Below are 20,827 nucleotides of genomic sequence, written 5' to 3'. Positions count from 1 at the left end.
GTGCCTGGGCTCCGACCAAGACACCTCAAGTGGTCAACAGGGAGGCAACAAGGGTTTTGTGTCTGACTAATGTAACTGTCCGAGGGTGGGGTGTGTGTGTGTGTTTTGTCTGTGGCTACCTGGCTAGTCCAGGGCGCCACATATACACTAGCATAGATAAAGGGATCTTTGGAAAAAGTATTTTTAAAGATCTTTTATCTTATGCTAATGAGCGTGGGGACTAGTCCCAGGGGCGTTATCTCCCCAGACTATTCCGCTCTCTTAACATGTTAGTATGCCCACAGGGGCGTACTAACATGCTATTCAATGCAGCATCACCAGCGGACCCACGCGAACCTGTGTTCGCTGTGACCACTCTTCTGAATGCCCTGGCACTTTCAGTCATGCGCACTAGACCTCTCTGAAGCCAGGATGTGTACACCCGGCTTCATACTGCACATGACCGGAAGTGCCCAGCATTCATAAGCGCTGTCACAGTGAACACAGGTACGCGTGTCACCGCTGGTGATGCTGCATTGATTAGCATGTTGGCGTACTAACATACTAGTTCGCGTACTAACATACTAACATACCAAGAGGGTGGACTATTCGGGGGATATAACACCCTTGGGATTAGTCCCCACGCTCATTAGCATAAGATAAAAGATCTTTAGAAATATTTTTTCTAAAGATCCCTTTATCTATGCTAGTGTATACAGGGACGGTTAGGCAGGGATTAGCAATATGTACCCAGAACTGCTTGTGGCTCTGCGTGCATGTAGGACCTGACAGGTTCCTTTAACCCTTCCATTCTAGCTGGCCATAACCCATGCCTAGGAGTGACTCAGTTGATGTACATTTAAAGAATTTCTCTCCTGCTGCATAATAACAGCCAAGTTCCCCCAAATTGGCAGGAGACGAGCAGTGTAAAGTGTCTGTTTAAGTAAGAAAACTTCGTTTAAACAAAAGCTAAAAATACATTGGCTTCAAAGTGCACATGGGGTGTTTATTCTTAAGTATGGTCTACTGCCAGCTGAAGAGAACAGTAATTGCACTACAGGGACAGATACCTGAGTGCACAGTTCTTGAAATAATTGAGGTTCAGGGCTTCTTCCTTATTTTGGTGCCTTACTATACAGATGCTAGGAGAATGGTTATATGTACAGTACCTTGGAAAAGGATATTTAACCCCATGAACTTTTCTATATTTTTTTCAAGTTACACCAACAAACTTAAATGTAGTTTATTGGGATATACCAACATAAAGTAGCAAGTACTTGTGAAGTGTAAAAGAAATGATACATGTTTTTTTTAAATGTTTAAAATTGTGACGTGAATTTGTTTTCAGCCCCCCTTGAGGAAATACTTTGTAGGACCACCTTTCACTCCAATTTCTGCTGCAAATCATATGTCTCTACCAGCTTTGCACATCTAGAGGCTGACATATTTCTAGCTTGGAATGGAGAGCTCATAGAGCACTCTTCAATCCATCATCCAAAAATGGATGGAATGTGACACAACTGCAAACCTACCAAGACATGGCCGTCCACCTATACTGAGATCCCAAGCAAGGAGAACACTAATTAGAGAAACAGCCAAGAGGCCCATGTCACTGTGGAGCACCTGTAAAGATCACAGCTCAGTCATTTTTTAAAGCAAGTCATAACAAATTCTGTTTGCAGTTTACAAAAAGCCATGTCGGGGACACAACTAGTATGGGAGGCAGGTGCTCTGGTCAGATGAGACCAAAGTAGACCTTTTTGAAATGACCATCCCCACCATCACACACTATGCATCATGCTGTGGGGAGGCTTTTCTTCAGCAGAGACAGGGAAGCTGGTCAGGGTTGATGGGGAGATGTATAGGGCCACATACAGAGTAATCCCAGAGGAAAACTGTTAGGAGATGAGAATAGGACATAAGTTCACCCTCCAGATACATTTTTTTTACACTTCACAAGTAATTGTGTGCTGGCATATCACATAAAATCTCAGTGAATTTTGTGGGTGTATATATATATATATATATATATATATATATATATATATATATAAACATATTGTGTGTATAGCGTTGTGTGTATAATATGTTTTTTTTTTTTATATATATATATATATATATATATATATACATATTATACACACAAATATATATGTGTGACGTATCTTATAATCAGCAGTAACTTTAGCAGATAGAGTAGTAGAACTATAGTAAGTTTGTATGATTTAACAGTGACATATACAGTGACAAGTGAAAGGGTAGCAATGTTTTCAACTATTGCCTTTCAGGCTCCATATCTCACCATCCACCAGATCTTTGAGTGTGAGACTACTCCCATTTTATAGACAATCATCTTGGCTATCTCATACATAAATTTGACTAGCAATTATTTAGCATATAATTAGTTATGCAGATTTTTGTCATGTTACTGCATTGTTACTATTTTGCTTGTATTTGAAAAAAAAAATGTCTTCCTGCATACTACAAATTACATCCTGTTCTCACATTTCCTTATAGCTCACTGTGTTATTAGGCTGATTCCCAAGCTAAAGGTCACTGATTTGAATTAAGGAGCTGCATCCAGCTCATCGATAGCGGTCTCTCAGCTAAGAAAATTGTCAAACTGCATCATGTGAGGCCATGACAGTTGGAAGTCTATGAAATGAAGACCGTCCATCTATTCAAAAGCCAAGAGGGAAAAATATCAGCGTCAGCAAGTTGGCTCATCACAAGATCTATCAGTCCTGGAGCGACAAACAGGCAGTGAAGGAGGCTTGTATACTTCGTAATAGTGAGATCACAGACATCCATGCAAGCACTATGGGATGCTGTCACGCTCCCCGTGTCCCAGCACCACTCCTTACCCACTGATCCACTCCACGTGTCCACCGGTCATGGCTGCCGCTCCCGCTCGTGCTCTCCTGTGTCCTGCTCCTGGTCTTATGAGTCTGACTCTGAGTCCTAGCCACATGGTTCTGTATAGGACCAGGCCGCGCCCACTCTCCTAGTCTTATAGGGCCAGCACACCTGCAGCAGGAAATGACATGAGGCTGTGCTGGGTATATAAGACTGGCCTTTCCATGGGGGCGGGGCCTGATCAACGTGTCCTTAAGCTTGTCTTTAGAGCTAGGTGCTCAGGTCCCCTTGTGCTGTGTCCTGTTACGGTTTGTCTTTTGCTACCGGGTACCTGTGCCTGTTTCCTGTATTGTCCTAAAGAACTCCGTGACCCTGGTGACCTGGTTATACCCGTCCCGGCCACGCCAGTGCTCCGGCTGCCGTGTACCCTGCCCCCGGTGGGGTACTCGGTCCAGTGGATCCACCTCCTGGGCCCATCAGTCCTCCCGGTCCTGACAGATTGATCAGGCCATGGATCCCGCTGGAGCACAAACATCTGAGCTGGCCGAACTACGCCAGGAACTGGTGCAACAGCGTGACACCTTACACCGCATTCTGAAGTTTCTGACGTCTGTGGACCACCGGTTGTACACGTTACAGACTGCCGCCTCGTCTCAGTCCACGCAGCAATCTGTGTCTGGATCTGAACCTGTTGTCTCCGCAGCCTCGCAACTTCGCCTCGCTGCTCCGCCTCGGTATGCCGGGGACCCCAAGAACTGCCGGGGGTTTTTGAACCAGTGCTCGCTGCACTTCAAATTACTCCCGCACCTCTTCGCTTCCGACCAAGCCAAGATAGCCTTTGTGATGTCCCACCTGGAAGGCGAGGCATTGGCCTGGATAAATCCGTTGTGGGAGAACGAGGATCCGGTGACGACCGACATCCGGGAATTCCTTCAGGCTTTTCGAAGTACCTTTGATGAACCGGGACGCACTACTGCGGTTACCTCCTCGCTCCTCCGGCTACGCCAAGGAACCCTGACGGTGGGCCAGTACGCCATCCAGTTTCGCACGCTTGCCTCCGAGCTAGGCTGGAACAACGAGGCATTGACGGCAGCCTTTTGGGAGGGCCTGTCAGGCCGCATTAAGGACGAGTTAGCCGGTCGTGATGTTCCCCGTACCTTGGATGCTTTGGTATCACTAGCCACCCGGATTGATCTCCGTTTTCAGGAACGGTCCAAGGAGGTATCCCGGGAAAAGCGACCAGTCCGTCACGCCTTTGTCCCGCAGAGGTCTACCGTTCCCCCGCCACTGCCGTTCTGCGATTCCACTCCTGAACCAATGCAAATCGACCGACTGAGTCAAACTGAACAACGCAGAGCAGAGCGACTTGCCCGGGGCCTGTGTTTCTATTGTGGAAGCGGTACACATCTGCTTCGTTCTTGCCCGGAGAGACCAGGTAGACCCCAAGTCCAAGGGATGGTGGGAACCGCCACCCTTGGTACCGGAATCCCTTCAGTCCCAGTTACACAGACTGTCCAGGTCACGACCGAGAAGACCCAGTTCACGGCAGAGGCTCACATTGATTCGGGAGCAGCGGGTAATTTCATCCTACAAGCTACCGTGGACCGTTATCGGATACCGGTCATCTCGCTTGCAAAACCCCTCTGGTTCGCCTCCGTGGACGGGAAACCACTATACGAACCTGTCCGGTACACCACCGAACCCGTGAGACTCTGTATTGGTGCCCTGCACACTGAGACTATTGCGTTATACGTCATCCCGAGAATGACTCCTGTGCTCCTGCTGGGTCTGCCCTGGTTACAACTCCATGACCCTGACATCAGTTGGCGCTCTGGCGCAATCTCTCGCTGGAGTCCCTCGTGCCATGATAACTGTCTACAGCCCGTTCCTCAGCCCCTGGCACCTGACCCTATCATGTCACAAGAAGAGGAGAATATGACGCAGTCCAGCGTTGTACCACAGCTCCTGGCACTTGTGCCTGTGGTGCCACCAGAACCAGAAGTGACGACGCACTCCAGCGTCGTTCCACCGTCCCTGACGATTGAGACTCTAATGCCACCGGCTACCGGGGATGAGTCACTGTCCTGTGCCCGGTCCGAGACGCCCGGGCCGGTCGTCCACAATGCCAGTCCTGTTTCTGACGGTCCTCCTCTTCCCGTTGCCCCCGTTGCCACTGCTGGGAGATCGGCTAAGCGCCGTGCGGCTAAGAAGGCGGTACGGGGTCAGCGGTCCTTCCCCGCCTTTGCGTTGGGTCCCGGTCCGGTGTCTCAATCCGGGGTGCCCCTGGGGTTCTGTGCTCGGAGGGGGGGGCTTAGAGGGGGGGGTACTGTCACGCTCCCCGTGTCCCAGCACCACTCCTTACCCACTGATCCACTCCACGTGTCCACCGGTCATGGCTGCCGCTCCCGCTCGTGCTCTCCTGTGTCCTGCTCCTGGTCTTATGAGTCTGACTCTGAGTCCTAGCCACATGGTTCTGTATAGGACCAGGCCGCGCCCACTCTCCTAGTCTTATAGGCCCAGCACACCTGCAGCAGGAAATGACATGAGGCTGTGCTGGGTATATAAGACTGGCCTTTCCATGGGGGCGGGGCCTGATCAACGTGTCCTTAAGCTTGTCTTTAGAGCTAGGTGCTCAGGTCCCCTTGTGCTGTGTCCTGTTACTGTTTGTCTTTTGCTACCGGGTACCTGTGCCTGTTTCCTGTATTGTCCTAAAGAACTCCGTGACCCTGGTTATACCCGTCCCGGCCACGCCAGTGCTCCGGCTGCCGTGTACCCTGCCCCCGGTGGGGTACTCGGTCCAGTGGATCCACCTCCTGGGCCCATCAGTCCTCCCGGCCCTGACAGATGCACATTACGCATATCTGGAATGATGGCCCAAAAAAAGGTGATGAAGCCTTTACTTCAATATCATCATAAGAATTGTTGGATCAAGTTCTCAAAGAAGTACGAAAAGTAGACAGAAGAAGATTGAATATGGGTGACTTGAAGCAATGAGATGAAACTCAATAGACTAGGCTTAGACTAGGCTCTGATAGGTGTGAAACTAAGATGTTACTCCCAGGATACAGCGGGTCACAAACGAGGAACGAGACCAGACTAGGTTTAAATGCAAAGGTTTTATAACCCGATAAAAGCAATGGGGATGTAAAAGCAAATTTAAACACAAAGAAATGTACAGGCACCCAGTTACTGACCCGGGATCAGCGTGCTGAGCTAAGGACTGACTCCAATAGGACAGGAACCAACAAGAACAGTTTACCTAAACAGGAACTTCTGGAAACACTACAAGGTGTAAATCACTGGGTGTATGAAGGAGCTGTCCCTGGACCAGCACACCAATTAACAATCTTAGCAGAAACTCTAATTCCCTGCCCTTCCCCCACATATATACAACTCAGGAAAGTACCCCGGGGTTAACCAATTGCTAGCAGAGATATACCAACAGTACTGCAGCAATGGCAGCTGCGTAGTATATATTAGACCTGGTCTGGCGCCAAACCCACTACTGAGTCAGTGTGCACAATTGTCCGCAAAAACAAAAAGATATAGGCTAGGCCTGAGCTCAGGACTCACTGTTACACGTAGTTATCTCCAGGGGGGTTTCCAGGGAAAGGGATATCCGATCCATGTCCGACTCTGCAACAGTTCTATAAGGCACTGACAATCACCAGGGACAGTTCTCCTAGGGCTGAAGTCATAGACTGATAGCAAGCCCTCAGATAAAGATCTCCTCTGGGTTCGCTTCTGCAGCCGCTGTTTCTCTCTAGCAGCTGTTTATACAGTATCCACTCACAAGCAGCTGGGTACAGCAGTCAGCGGCCTCTCTCTCTCACTCCAGGCCTGCTAGCACGGACCAGGACACGGGCATCCAGTCCCTTCTCTGCTCTGGGTCTCTCCTCTTTCCTTCCCACTTCCTGTCTTTTCTCCTCACAGCATTCTCCTCTAAACCTGAGCAGACCTCCCTCTGCTGGACAGAAGGAGACACTGCAGCTGGAGTATTTGCAATTTCAGCACTCTCACATGGGTGCGAATGGGTCTGGAAGAAACAATGAAAAAAGGGGCTAATGGATAGAGAAATTGAAGAAACTGTCAATTTCAGTGGAGGAAGCCTGATATGGGGTTGTTTCACAGCCAAAGGCAATGGATCGATGGTGGTCTCAGTGCTAACATACAGTATATGTGAGTATCCTTCAAGACAAGTTGCTTCCTACATTTGAGTACTATGGGTATAAGAAGGACGACGGTGTTCCTGCAGGACAATGACCCAAAGCATACGTCAAGATTGGTGAGGAAATGTTTCAATCACAGTGAAGTAGAGGTGCTGGATTGGCCCCCACAGTCCCAGACCTCAACCCTATCAAACACTTGTGGGTAGAGTTGAAGAAAAAGCTGTATTCATACCCAAGTGAGTCGCCCAGTATGCACCAATAATGGGAACATGTAGAAGAGACCTGGGATCAGATTTCAGTCGAGACATGCTTGAATCTGATGGAGACCATGCCAAGAATGATTTCGGCAGTGTTGAAAGTCAAAGTTGGATTTACAAAATACTAACAAAATAACAAAAATTAAAATTTATATTTTTAGTAGCAAAACACTAAGGGGTACTTTGCACACTACGACATCGCAAGCCGATGCTGCGATGCCGAGCGTGATAGTCTCCGCCCCCGTCGCAGCTGCGATATCTTGTGATAGCTGACGTAGCGAAAATTAGCGCTACGACAGCCTCACATGCACTTACCTGCCCTGCGACGTCGCTCTGGCCGGCGAACCGCCTCCTTCCTAAGGGGGCGGGTCGTGCGGCATCACAGCGACGTCACACGGCAGGCGGCCAATAGAAGCAGAGGGGCGGAGGTGAGCGGGACGTAAACATCCCGTCCACCTCCTTCCTTCCTCATTGCAGCCGGGACGCAGGTAAGACGATGTTCCTCGCTCCTGCGGCTTCACATACAGCGATGTGTGCTGCCGCAGGAACGAGGAACAACATCGTAACATCGCTCCTTCCGCAATTATGCAAATGACCGACGCTACACCGATCATACGATTTCGACGCTTTTGCGCTCGTTAATCGTAGTAAAAAGGATTCACATACTCCGACGTCGACAGCGAGGCCGGATGTGCGTCACTTTCGATTTGACCCCAACGACATCGCACCTGCACCTAACAATGCAGTGACATGACAAGAATCTGCAGAACAAATCATATGCTAAATAGTTGCAAGTCAAATTTATGTTCATGGATTGCACATCCAAAAATCATAATTTGATCTAATGCCGCTAACTAAAAATAGTACAACTAAACATGAGATTCATAGTGTAACATTCTGATCAGACTGTATGAAGCCCAATGCCATGTCACGGTGAAACTCGCAGAGGGTCTGTAAATTATTTACTGGCTTGTCCCCTCGTTTTTGATTCACTTGGACCAGCACTTCTACCATTTGGCACAGGCGTTTTTAATAAGCAGGAGATTGCAAAGAGGGGTTCTGTCTATTTTGCTCTCAGTTCATAGTCTGGGTGCTTGAGGTAGGTGCGTTTTCCAGCTCCTTTCACATGATGTTGGTGCTATGTGTCGGCCATTATTCTGGTGGTTTTGTGCTTGTGGGGCGGTGTAGCCCGGAGTCTTGGGGACTCAGCCTTGCAGCATGGTTGTTGTGGGCTACCAGGTCACCTGCCCTGCTGGTGCACAGTCGCCTAGGCGGTGGTGGGCACACGGTGCCGTATCTTTAAGGCTTTAGGGACCCACTTAGAGGTTCGCCGTGACGTGACAGCGGGCTTATTACAGTCTGATCAGAGTGTAAAACTAAGAACCTCATGTTTAGGTGCATAAAATGTTTTGCCTAGCAGCATTATATCAACTTATGATTTTTGGATGTATGGTCCATATCTATTTTCTACAGCTATGGCACATTATAACAATATATTGGCTACGAATAAGGAAGTTGTTATCTGAAATGTGTCAAATGTTTGAGGATCTGTGTTCTGTAGTTTTAGCACAAATGGAATAAAGTTAGAATAAAAATGGAGTTTCTCAAGAAGGACGGAGTGCCGACTTTTCTGTTACTGAATATATTGTGCAATTCTCTGCAGTTATATCTGTTTGGCCACATGATGGCTCTGCTGCATTTTACTATGATTAGTTAAATATAACTTCTGTACAAAAAAAGTTCAGAAATCCAATATTTGTGAGATACTAAATATCTTAAAGGAGGCAGCTATTTTGAACCTTGAGGACACAGAGCTTTTTTTTCTGTTTTTCCATCAATGCTTTCCAAGATGTTGAGTTTTTTAATATTTCCATAAAAATAAACACATAACATATATAGTAGCTAAACTTACAATCACAGTAGCACACAGACAACTTGTTTTTACAGTTGAAACCAGAAGTTTACATACACTATCTATAAAGACACATCTGCATGTTTTTCTCACTATCTAACATGAAATCAGAATAAATCTTTCTCGTTTTAGTTCAATTAGGAACCAAAAATTATTTATATTTGCCAAATGCCGGAATAATGAGAAAGAGAGAATGTTTTACAGCTTCTCCCTTTTTCCTCCAAACGTAGCATTGGTCATTATGGCCAAATAGTTAACATTTATTTTCGTCAGACCACAGGACGTCTCCAAAAATTAAGGTTTTTATTTCTGCACGCATTTACAAACAATAATCTGGCTTTTTATGTTTCTTTTCGAGTAATGGTTTCTTCCTGGCAGAGTGGCCTTTCATCCCATATTGATACTGTACTCATTTCACTGTGGATAATGACACAATCTTACCAGCTTCCACCGACATCTTCATAAGATCTTTTGCTTTTGTTCTTGGGTTGATATGCACATGTCTGACCAAAGCACGTTCATCTCTGGTACACAGAACCCGTCTCCTTCCTGAGTAGTATGATGGCTGGATATTCCCATCTTGTTTGTACTTGCATATAATTGTTTGTACAGATGAACAAGTCACCTTCAGGTATCTGGAAATTGCACCCAAGGATGAACCAGACTTGGGTAAGTCCACAATTCTCTTCCTGAGATCTTGGTTGATTTCTTTTGACTTTTGACTTTCCCTTGATGCTACATAAGAAGCAGTGTGTTTCAGGTGTGCATTGAAATACATCCACAGGTGTTTCTAATTAACTCAGATGTTGCTAATAAACATATCAGTAGTTTCCAAAGACATTACATCATCATATGGGTTGTGCCATATTGTTTAAAGGCATAGTACTCTTAAAGGTGCTTTACACGCTGCAACATCGCTAACGATATATCATCGAGGTCACAGTGTTTGTGACGCACATCTGGCGTCGTTAGCGACATTGCAGTGTGTGACAGCTAGGAGCGACGATCAACGATCGCAAAAACGGAAAAAATCGTTGATCGTTGACACGTCGCTCCTTTTCATAATATCGTTGGTGGTGCATGCCGCTGGTTGTTCGTCGCTCCTGCAGCATCACACATCGCTGTGTGTGACACCGCAGGAACGACGAACATCTCCTCAACTGCGTCCACCGGCAATGAGGAAGGAAGGAGGTAGGCGGCATGTTCCGGCCGCTCATCTTCTCCCCTCCTCTTCTATTGGGCGGCCGTTTTGTGACGTCGCTGTGACGCTGAACGCACATCACCCTTGAAGGAGGGATTGTTCGGCAGTCACAGCGATGTCGCTAAACAAGTATATGCGTGTGACGCTGCCGTAGCGATATTGTTCGCTACAGCAGCGATCACCAAATGTCGCACGAAAGACGGGAGCGGGTGCTATCGCTCGCAACATCTCTAGCAATCACTCGCGATGTCGCAGCGTGTAAACTACCCTTAAGTCTATGTAAACTATTGACTTTGCAGAAAGTAATAAAAATGTCTTGAAACATTCTCTCTCTCTCTCATTATACTGACATTAGGCAAATATAAATAATTTTGGTTAATTGACCTAAAATGGGAAAGGTTTATTCTAATTTCGTGTCACATAGTGAGAAAAACATGCAGATGTGTCTTTTTAGAGAGTGCATGTAAACTTCTGGTTTCAACTGTATGTATATATATATATATATATATATATATATATATATATATATATATATATATATATACACACATATAGCACAAGTTACGTGAGCAGCTGTTAGAATATTCCAAAATTACAAAAGTAATATTATATACTATACATCCTGCACAAACAACAATAATAAATGATATACAGACGAGTTCCAAAGAAAAATATTCATAAATAAAGCAGGTATCTGGGTAACCTGCATACAAGAAATACCTCAAGTGTATTGTTGCTACACATCCCTCCTATCGATAGGTCATAAAAGATTGGGATGAGAAAACCCTTTCAACCCATTAACAGAAAAAAATAAATGTAAATTTATGTCAAGGTGATTGCACGACAGCTGCGCTCGCTTCATTCCCCATGGGCGGATGGCTGTGATTGACAGATGAACTGTAACAGTAATAGCTGGGATCAAGGAAATAATTCAATGTAAAAATACTCATTGTAATTAAAAGTAAAGTTGCCATCAATAATGAAGGTATATTTTTTAAATAAACATTTTTACGACTACCTTGGAAATGGAGCTATTTTTCATTTTCTTTCACTTATGTTTTTTTCCTTTTGGGTTTCCAAACACCATATCGTTTTTAAGCCACCACTGAGCAAGTTGTATGAAGGCAGTTTGTTTTTTTGCAGGATGAGTTGTAGTTTTGATTTACACCACTCAATTTATAGTAAATACAATCTGGAGGGTCATTACAGTTATAGTGATACCAAATATACATACTATATATATATATTATTATTATTTATTATTATAGCGCCATTTATTCCATGGCGCTTTACCAGTGAAAGAGGGTATACATACAACAATCATTAACAGTACAAAACAGACTGGTATAGGAGGAGAGAGGACCCTGCCCGCGAGGGCTCACAGTCTACAGGGAATGGGTGATGGTACAATAGGAGAGGATACATATATATGTATATATATATATATATATATATATATATATATATATATATATATATATATTTGAAAAAATGTAAAAAGGGAGGAAAAGAGAAAAATTAGCTTGAGTCGTCCTATTCGCAGAGCCACAAACATTTTATTTTTCGGTTGACAGTTGCGTGAAAAATTGTTCTTTTATTTGTTTGTATTTTTGCAGGAAACCTGTAGTTTCAGGTTTGTGCTATTCATCTATTTATTTTTTTTACCTTTAGGAGGTCACATCACAGGATAACTATTTTGATATTTTATTAGTAAATTATGCACACTCAGATGCCAAATATGTTTTTTTTTGTTTTTTTTTTTATTTTGCTCTTTACTTTTCAGAAAAAGGGGGGTGAAGTTGGTGATGTAATCATATATTTTTGTGTTTTATATATTTTGTTAAAACATTGTTACATTTTTAAAATGCATTACTAGTCCCTTTAGGGAACTGCAATTGATTGATTGCTAAAATAGTGCATTGCAATATTGTAATATTACAATGTATTGTGTTGCATAAAGCTCCTATGCAGGTCAGCCACACCCCCAACCCCTAGTTTTTAATTTCCTATATTGCGTTGATACAAATATCCATGGCAATTACGGGGTTATACTGTTCTGATCCGAGCAAACTTCTGAACCTGCTCCATTCATGCAGTGTAATGTCCCCTAAGGGTTAAATAAAATAATAATAATAATAATAATAATAATAATAATAATAATAATAATGTAAATAATAATAAGATAATAAGGTAAAAAAACAAAAAAAACATACAGTATACATTTGTGATAGGCTGTTGTTGTAAGATGCCCCCTTTAATAAAGATGATTTCTCAAACATACATATAATGATTTATATTATGAATGTGGTTTATTTTTTCGCTGAAGTCACTTCGCAGACTAAACATCTTGATTTGCTCTGGTTTCAGACTTTGCTACCTCGGAATATATTCCAGAAAACAATAATCGTGTTAAATTTTCATCATTTGTTTTGCTTCCAAATTTAGGATCTTTGTTTGTCAATCTGAAAAACATTGCAGATTACGTTCTATTCTAGTTTTGTAAAAGACATAAAACATTAATATGGTAAAAATTTATATTTATGTAGAGAGTAAAATTCAAACTGGTTTCCACAATGTTTCTACGTATGTAGTCCATAGGGCAATGATCCCTGGAAAAAAGTGGGCAAATAACGATCCTCTAGAAAAAGGTGTCGGAAGAAAACTGTAATGCTAGAGTTTTTAAAGAGCTTTGAAATGTGAGCTCAGCGGCTCTGCCAAAGTAGATAGGAGAGCTACCAGTCAGTGAATGGCTGTGATGCTTTTAAGTGCAGGAGAGAGCACACAAATCACTATCTCCTCGCTTCTGACATTTTTAATCTCCTCTTCTATCTCTTCAGTGCAGGAGAGAGCAGACAAATCAGTATCTTCTTGCTTCTGACATTGCTTGTCTCCTTTGCAATCACCTCAGTGCAGAAGAGAGCATACAAATCACTCTCTCCTCGCTTCTGACATTGCTGGTCTCCTTTGCTATCAGTGCAGGAGAGCACACAAATCACTCTCTCCTCGCTTCTGACATTGCTGGTCTCCTTTGCTATCAGTGCAGGAGAGCACACAAATCACTCTCTCCTCGCTTCTGACATTGCTGGTCTCCTTTGCTATCAGTGCAGGAGAGCACACAAATCACTCTCTCCTCGCTTCTGACATTGCTGGTCTCCTTTGCTATCAGTGCAGGAGAGCACACAAATCACTCTCTCCTCGCTTCTGACATTGCTGGTCTCCTTTGCTATCAGTGCAGGAGAGCACACAAATCACTCTCTCCTCGCTTCTGACATTGCTTGTCTCCTCTACTGTCAGTGCAGGAGAGCACACAAATCACTCTCTCCTCGCTTCTGACATTGCTTGTCTCCTCTACTGTCAGTGCAGGAGAGCACACAAATCACTCTCTCCTCGCTTCTGACATTGCTGGTCTCCTTTGCTATCAGTGCAGGAGAGCACACAAATCACTCTCTCCTCGCTTCTGACATTGCTTGTCTCCTCTACTGTCAGTGCAGGAGAGCACACAAATCACTCTCTCCTCGCTTCTGACATTGCTGGTCTCCTTTGCTATCAGTGCAGGAGAGCACACAAATCACTCTCTCCTCGCTTCTGACATTGCTTGTCTCCTCTGCTGTCAGTGCAGGAGAGCACACAAATCACTCTCTCCTCGCTCTGACATTGCTGGTCTCCTTTGCTATCACTTCAGTGCAGGAGAGAGCAGACAAATCACTCTCTACTCACTTCTGACATTGCTCGACTCCTCTGCTATCATTGCAGGAGAGGGCTCACAAATCACTCCTCGCTTCTGACATTGCTGGTCTCCTTTGCTATCAGTGCAGGAGAGCACACAAATCACTCCTTGCTTCTGACATTGCTCATCTCTTTTATCATTTCAGTGCAGGAGAGAGCATACAAATCACTCTCTCCTCACTTCTGACATTGCTCACCTCCCCTTCTATCACTGAAGGAGAAAAAACACAAATCACTCTCTCCTCATTTCGGACATTGCTCATCTCCTCTGCTATCACTTTGTGCAGGAGACAGAACACAAATCACCCTCTCCTCACTTCTGACATTGCTCGTCTCCTCTTCTTTAGGCTGCTTTACACCAGACAATCTGTCGAGCGATAGATCGTCGGGGTCACGGTTTTTGTGACGCACATCCGACATCGCTGGCGATGCCGGCCTGTGTGACACCTCCTAGCGACGCAATATCGCTCACAAATCGTGAGTCGTGTACTGCTCGCTAGGTTCCATAATATCGTTTAATTTAGTAGTTCGCTGCACGGCGTTCACACTGCTCCGGCGGCTTTTACTATTTTAAAAAAGCCGGCCGCTCATTAAACAATCTCGTATTCCCTGCTTTCCCCGCCCACAGGCGCCTATGATTGGTTGCAGTGATACACGCCCCCACGCTGAGTGACAGGTGTCTCACTGCACCCAATCACAGCAACCGGTGGGCGTGTCTATACTGTGCAGTGAAATAAATAATTAAATAATTTAAAAAAACGGCGTGCGGTCCCCCCTAATTTTAATACTAGCCAGATAAAGCCATACTCCTGAAGGCTGGTATTCTCAGGATGGGTAGCTCCACGTTATGGGGAGCCCCCCAGCCTAACAATATCAGTCAGTAGCCACCCAGAATTGCCGCATACATTAGATGCGACAGTTCTGGGACTGTACCCGGCTCTTCCCGATTTGCCCTGGTGCGTTGGCAAATCGGGGTAATAAGGAGTTAATGGCAGCCCATAGCTGCCACTAAATCCTAGATTAATCATATCAGGCGTCTCCACGAGATACCTTCCATGATTAATCTGTAAGTGACAGTAAATAAACACACACACCCAAAAAAATCCTTTATTAGAAATAAAAAACCCTAACAAATTCCCTGGTTCACCAATTTAATAAGCCCCAAAAAGCCCTCCATGTCCAGCGTAATCCAGGATGGTCCAACGTCGCTTCCAGCTCTGCTGCATGAAGGTGACCGGAGCTGCAGAAGACACCGCCGCTCCTGTCAGCTCCACGAGACATCACTCGTTTCCAGTGTTTTAGGAAACATGCGAGAAATGTATTTAGAAAATCGCATGTCACTAGGATGGTGTGAGTGCTGTCCCGTGACATCCGATTATTTACACGCTCCCATAGACTTGCATTGGAGAGACTCGCAGTAGAAACTCGCAAAAAAGCAGCATGCTGCGATTTTTTTCTCAGTCCGATCTGGACTGAGAAAAAAATCGCAAATGCGAGCTGAATCATTGACTAACATGTGTCCGATTCCAATGCGAGTTTTTCTCGCATTGCTCTACTGCGAGAAACTCGCAAGTGAGAAGCAGCCCTTAGTTTAGATATTGTATGTTGTGTTCAGTATGCACCAGTTCAGACTATGAGATTAGGATCTGCCGGCAATTTTTCTAATTCTCTCCTGTCTGACATCGCTTGAGTATTGCTGTGAAGCTGCCATGATAGAGTGATTTTTTTTTAATCTTCTTTCTCTTGTACTAATAGCATGGAAGATGAGCAATGTCAAAAGTGAGGAGATAGTGATTTCTGAGCTTTTTCCTACACAGGGATAGTAAGTGCAAGCCAGCACTGTCAATCAACATAAAAGGAGCAGCAGAAACCTAAATAAGTTGGTGGAATGCTGCATTGAGGCATTTAAAAGGAATCTGTCAGCAGGTTTTTTTCTATGTAATCTGAATGTTGTAAGGAACGAAATATAAAATTCAAAGGTACCTCTCTTGTTAAAGTCGGTGCTGTTGTTTATTTGCACTGTTTGTATAAGCAGTAGGAGTTATCATTGCAGTGACTGGCTGGCTCTTCCATGTTGTCCAGTATGCCCATCCCCTGATTGACATATCATTGTTAATGTACAGTGTCTATCGTCAGCCTGGTGTGGGCCTGACAGCTCTCTTTGCTCTGATACTTGGTTAAATCGAAGAACTCTGATTGTATCAGAATGGTTGCACACAGCAATCTAAGGGGTACTTTGCACACTACGACATCACAAGCCGATGGTAGCGATGCCGAGCATGAACCGCCTCCTTCATCCCGCCCACCTCCTTCCTTCCTCATTGCAGCCGGGACGCAGGTAAGGCGATGTTCCTCGCTCCTGCGGCTTCACTCACAGTGATGTGTGCTGCCGCAGGAACGAGGAACAACATCTTAACATCGGTTCTCCCGAAATTATGGAAATGACCGACGCTACACCGATCATACGATTCCGACACTTTTGCGCTCATTAATCGTAGTAAAAACGATTCACATACTCCGATGTCGACAGCGACGCCGGATGTGCGTCACTTTCGATTTGACCCCACCGACATCGCACCTGCGATGTCATAGTGTGCAAAGTACCCCTAAGTGATACATTATTGGATTCAGGATCTCTTTGCCTACATTATGCTGATTTCATGTAAGGTAGCAAAAACCTGCTGACAGATTCCCTTTAATCATAGAAGAGTGCACTGAGCATCTTCATTTTCTTATTATACTAAAGTTTTTTGAGGACAATGGAGAAACAGATTTCAGAACAAAAACAATGATTTTTTTTATTGTCCCATCTCTTACTACAGTATGTGGTTAGTTTGAAGAATAAATTTGAAATGTAAAAAATTCATTTATAATCAAAGAGAGAGTAAATTTCTTCAGGAACACACATACAGGAGATGATTTTCATATCACCTAGTTTCTCAAGTGCTCTTATGTTTAGGCTGGGTTCAGACGAGCATAGGAAAAAATGTCCAATTTTCATCTAGAAGACTTTGGTGATTTCCATCCGTATTTTCATCCATGTGTCCATATTTTACAACTGTGTGACATCTATATCAACATTTTAAAATCTATATTATCAAATACAGTTTCTTAAGTTAATAATATAAAATCTGTTATCTGAACAGCTCTATTGAATTATGTTGGTCAGTACACTGTCAATTTTTAGTTAGACAGCGCACGTATTAAACACTCATCTGAATGATCTTTAAGACTGATGATCACAAAATAAAGGATCTGTTATGTAAATGTTTTGATGATTTGTTCCTGTTACAGAGTGAATGTTTACTTACTTCTGATGTAAACCATTAAAAGGGAACCTGTTACGTTGTTTTTTAGATTAACCCTTTAACGACCAGTAAAATTATGTCCTAAACGGTCATAGTGTAATCCCCGTCGGCTGCTGCCTACAGCCGGTGGGGATCCGCGCACATGTCAGCTGATTTGTACAGCTGACATGTGTGCCTTGCAGTCATGAGTGGATTTGCGTTCCACCCATGCCTGTTAACCCCTTAAATGCCATTAAAATCCCCACCGCGGTAAATCTTTCCTTATCCTGCTCCATGGGCATTGCAATGACATGATCACTGTGAGTCGATGGTTGTCATGATAGCAGAGGGTCATGAGATGACTCCTATAGCTAGCATGAGTCACTGCCTCTTTCACCCGGCCGGCTGCTGCTAGTGACAAGAGATGAGTGTTTCTGGTGATCATAGTGTGTAGCTGTGATCAAAGGAAATAAATGAGTGATCAGACTGCTGATCCTTATAGTCCCCTAGGAGGACTATTGAAATAAAAAAAGTACAAAAAAAAAGTTTTAAAAAATTTTAAGAAAATAAAAATAACTAAAAGTTCAAATCCCCCTTTCGCCCCATTGAAAATTAAAGGGTTAAAAAATATATATATATATATAAACACATATTTGGTATCGCCACGTTCAGAAATGCCCGACCTATCAAAATATAAAATCATTTTATCTGATCGGAAAATGGCGTAGTGGCAAAAAAATCCAAACACCAAAATTAAGTTGTTTGGTCGCCACATATCTTGTGCAAAATACAATAATAGGCGATCAAAACGTAGTAGCATCTGCGCAAACATGGTACCATTTAAAATATCAGCTCAAGACGCAAAAAATAAGCCGTCACTGAGCAATAGATCCTGAAAAATGTGAACGCTATGGGTTGTGGAAAATGGCGCTAAAAGTGCACCACTTTTTGGACAAACTTCTGATTTTTTTAACCCCTTAGACAAAAGTAAACTTATACATGTTTTGTGTCCATGAACTCGCACCGATCTCAGTCATCACACCCACATATCAGTTTTACCATATAGTGAACATAGTGAATAAAATATCTCAAAAACAATCATGCAATCGCACAAATGTTTCCGTACTTGGAATTTTTTTGCCGTTTTCCAGTACACTGTGTGGTAAAACTTATGGTTTCATTTAAAAGTACAACTCATCCTGCAAAAAACAAGCTCTCATATGCCAAGCCTGACGGAAAAATAAAAAAATATATGGCTCTCGGAAGAAGAGGAGCAAAAACACCCCCCGAAAAATGGAAAATCGTCTGGGGTGAAGACTGCCCCCAGTGTGCTTTAAATGACAAAAAGACTTTATATGCTTAGGTGAATGCAGTATATACCTTAGGTTTCAGTCATAGGGGCGGAGCTTTTGCTGGGATCAGTCACTGTCATGTAAGTTCAGACATGATTCTTTTTTTAATGTAGTCATGCCCCCAGCAGTGTAATTGAATACACCACAGGTCCTTCAACATCACATCTCTGCTGAGCTCATTACAGTCCCATGATCGTGACATCAGCACAGGTCCTGCAGAACCACTTCTCTTCTGCTGATTATGATAGTACCTTCACTATCATTTCTCTGCTGAGCCCCGCCCATTACAGTCACACGATTGTGACAAAGGCACAGGTCCTTCACCATCATTTTTCCAATGTTGAGCTCCAGAGCTCAGCATTGGAGAAATGGTGGTAAAGAACCTGTGCTGGTGTCACGATCATGTGACTGTAATGGACCTGTGGTTTATTAAATTACAATACTGGGAGTGTGACTAAGGCCGGTGTCATACTTGTGAGTGCCTCGCCTGTATCTCGCATGAGTCTCGCGTTGCATCACCACCTTCACGGACTCACACTCTCCTTACAGGAGTCTGCATCTCTATTTTGGGATATGGTGCTCAGTGATTTTTTTTTTTGCAGCTTGAGCTGACTTTTCAACTGTACTATTTTTGTATGGATGCACTGTTTTGATGATCGTCTGTTATTGCATTTTGTGCAACATTTTTGACAACTCAAAAAACTTAATTTGTCGTTTGGAATTTTTTTGCCGTTTACTGATCAGGTTAAGTGATTTTATTTTATATTTTGATAGATCGGGCATTTCTGAACGCAAAAATACCAAATGTGTGTATATTTTAAATTTTATAAATTTTTTATTATTATTATTATTATTATTATTATTATTATTATTATTATTATTACATTTTCAATGGGGCAAATGGGGGGTTATTTGAACTTTTAGGTTTTTTTAAAATTTTGAAAACTTTTTTTTAACTTTCTTAGTATATTTTACTAGTTTTCCTAGGGGACTATAAAGATCAGCAGTCAGATCGCTTGTTCATTTCTCTTGATCAGAGCTGCACAACTCTGATCAGCAAAAATGCAGCGTTCCTGTTATAACCGCTGCTCTGACAGCTCTAACAGGATATACAGCATGATAGCGACAGGAGTCATCACATGACCCGTCGGTACCATGGCAACCATCGGCTCCCTGTGATCACTTCACGGGGCCTCTGATGGCAGCGGGGAATGGCAATTTCCCTGCCGCAGCCATTTAAATCGCACTGTCACATTTTGACAGGACGATCAAAGGGGTTAAAAGAAGCGGGTGGATTGCATATCCACCTACTCCTGTTAACCGCACATGTCTGCTGCTCGAATCAGCAGACATGTGCGGGAATCACTGCCGGCGGAGATTACCCCAACATGATTTAGGACATACCAGTATGTTCTAGGTCGTTAAGGGGAGGTTAAATGGAATGTCATGTTGGATAATGCTATTACCCTGCAGATATAGGGTTAATATGATGTATTGCTTAGCCGGCTGTCAAAGTGGCCAGTGGTGCTGCTTACAACCGCACCTCTCAGTGCTGTGGGCTGTAACCACATTGGCACCCTGTATGACTGAAAGCTGGCGGCTTCCTGGGGAATAAAGTTCATTATCTCCCTAGTTCACACTTTCAGTAGGGCAACCAGGCACTCTCATAATGCTATAACCTGAAGATTAACCCTATATTTGAAGTTTAATAGCATTATCTGACTTGATAGGCTCCCTTTAAGGCATACAATAGTGTTGTGCCTATCGTTTGCAAGACTCAAAAACCTGATTGTTTTTAAAACCGCCAATTTATACTGTATTCTATAAATGCTTACCACACAATCGCCTTCATTTCCTTTTGTCCGATGGTCATGCTCAAATGTTTATGACTGATTTATTGATTACATGGAGTACATTTCTGAAGCAGACTTTTTGGGAACACAATACACAAAATGAAGCTTTTACTCCATTTTTCATTTTACCCATAGTATGTATTACTTGACTGGATTCACAAACTTTTGCACAAGCCATTTATTTTTGGATGCTTGGTTAATTTTAGAAATGTCAGTTGATAAAATAATAACACAT

This window comes from Anomaloglossus baeobatrachus, chromosome 6 (genome assembly GCF_048569485.1).
Source record: "Anomaloglossus baeobatrachus isolate aAnoBae1 chromosome 6, aAnoBae1.hap1, whole genome shotgun sequence".
In the NCBI taxonomy this organism is placed as follows: Eukaryota; Metazoa; Chordata; class Amphibia; order Anura; family Aromobatidae; genus Anomaloglossus; species Anomaloglossus baeobatrachus.
This window is presented reverse-complemented; position numbering follows the sequence as displayed.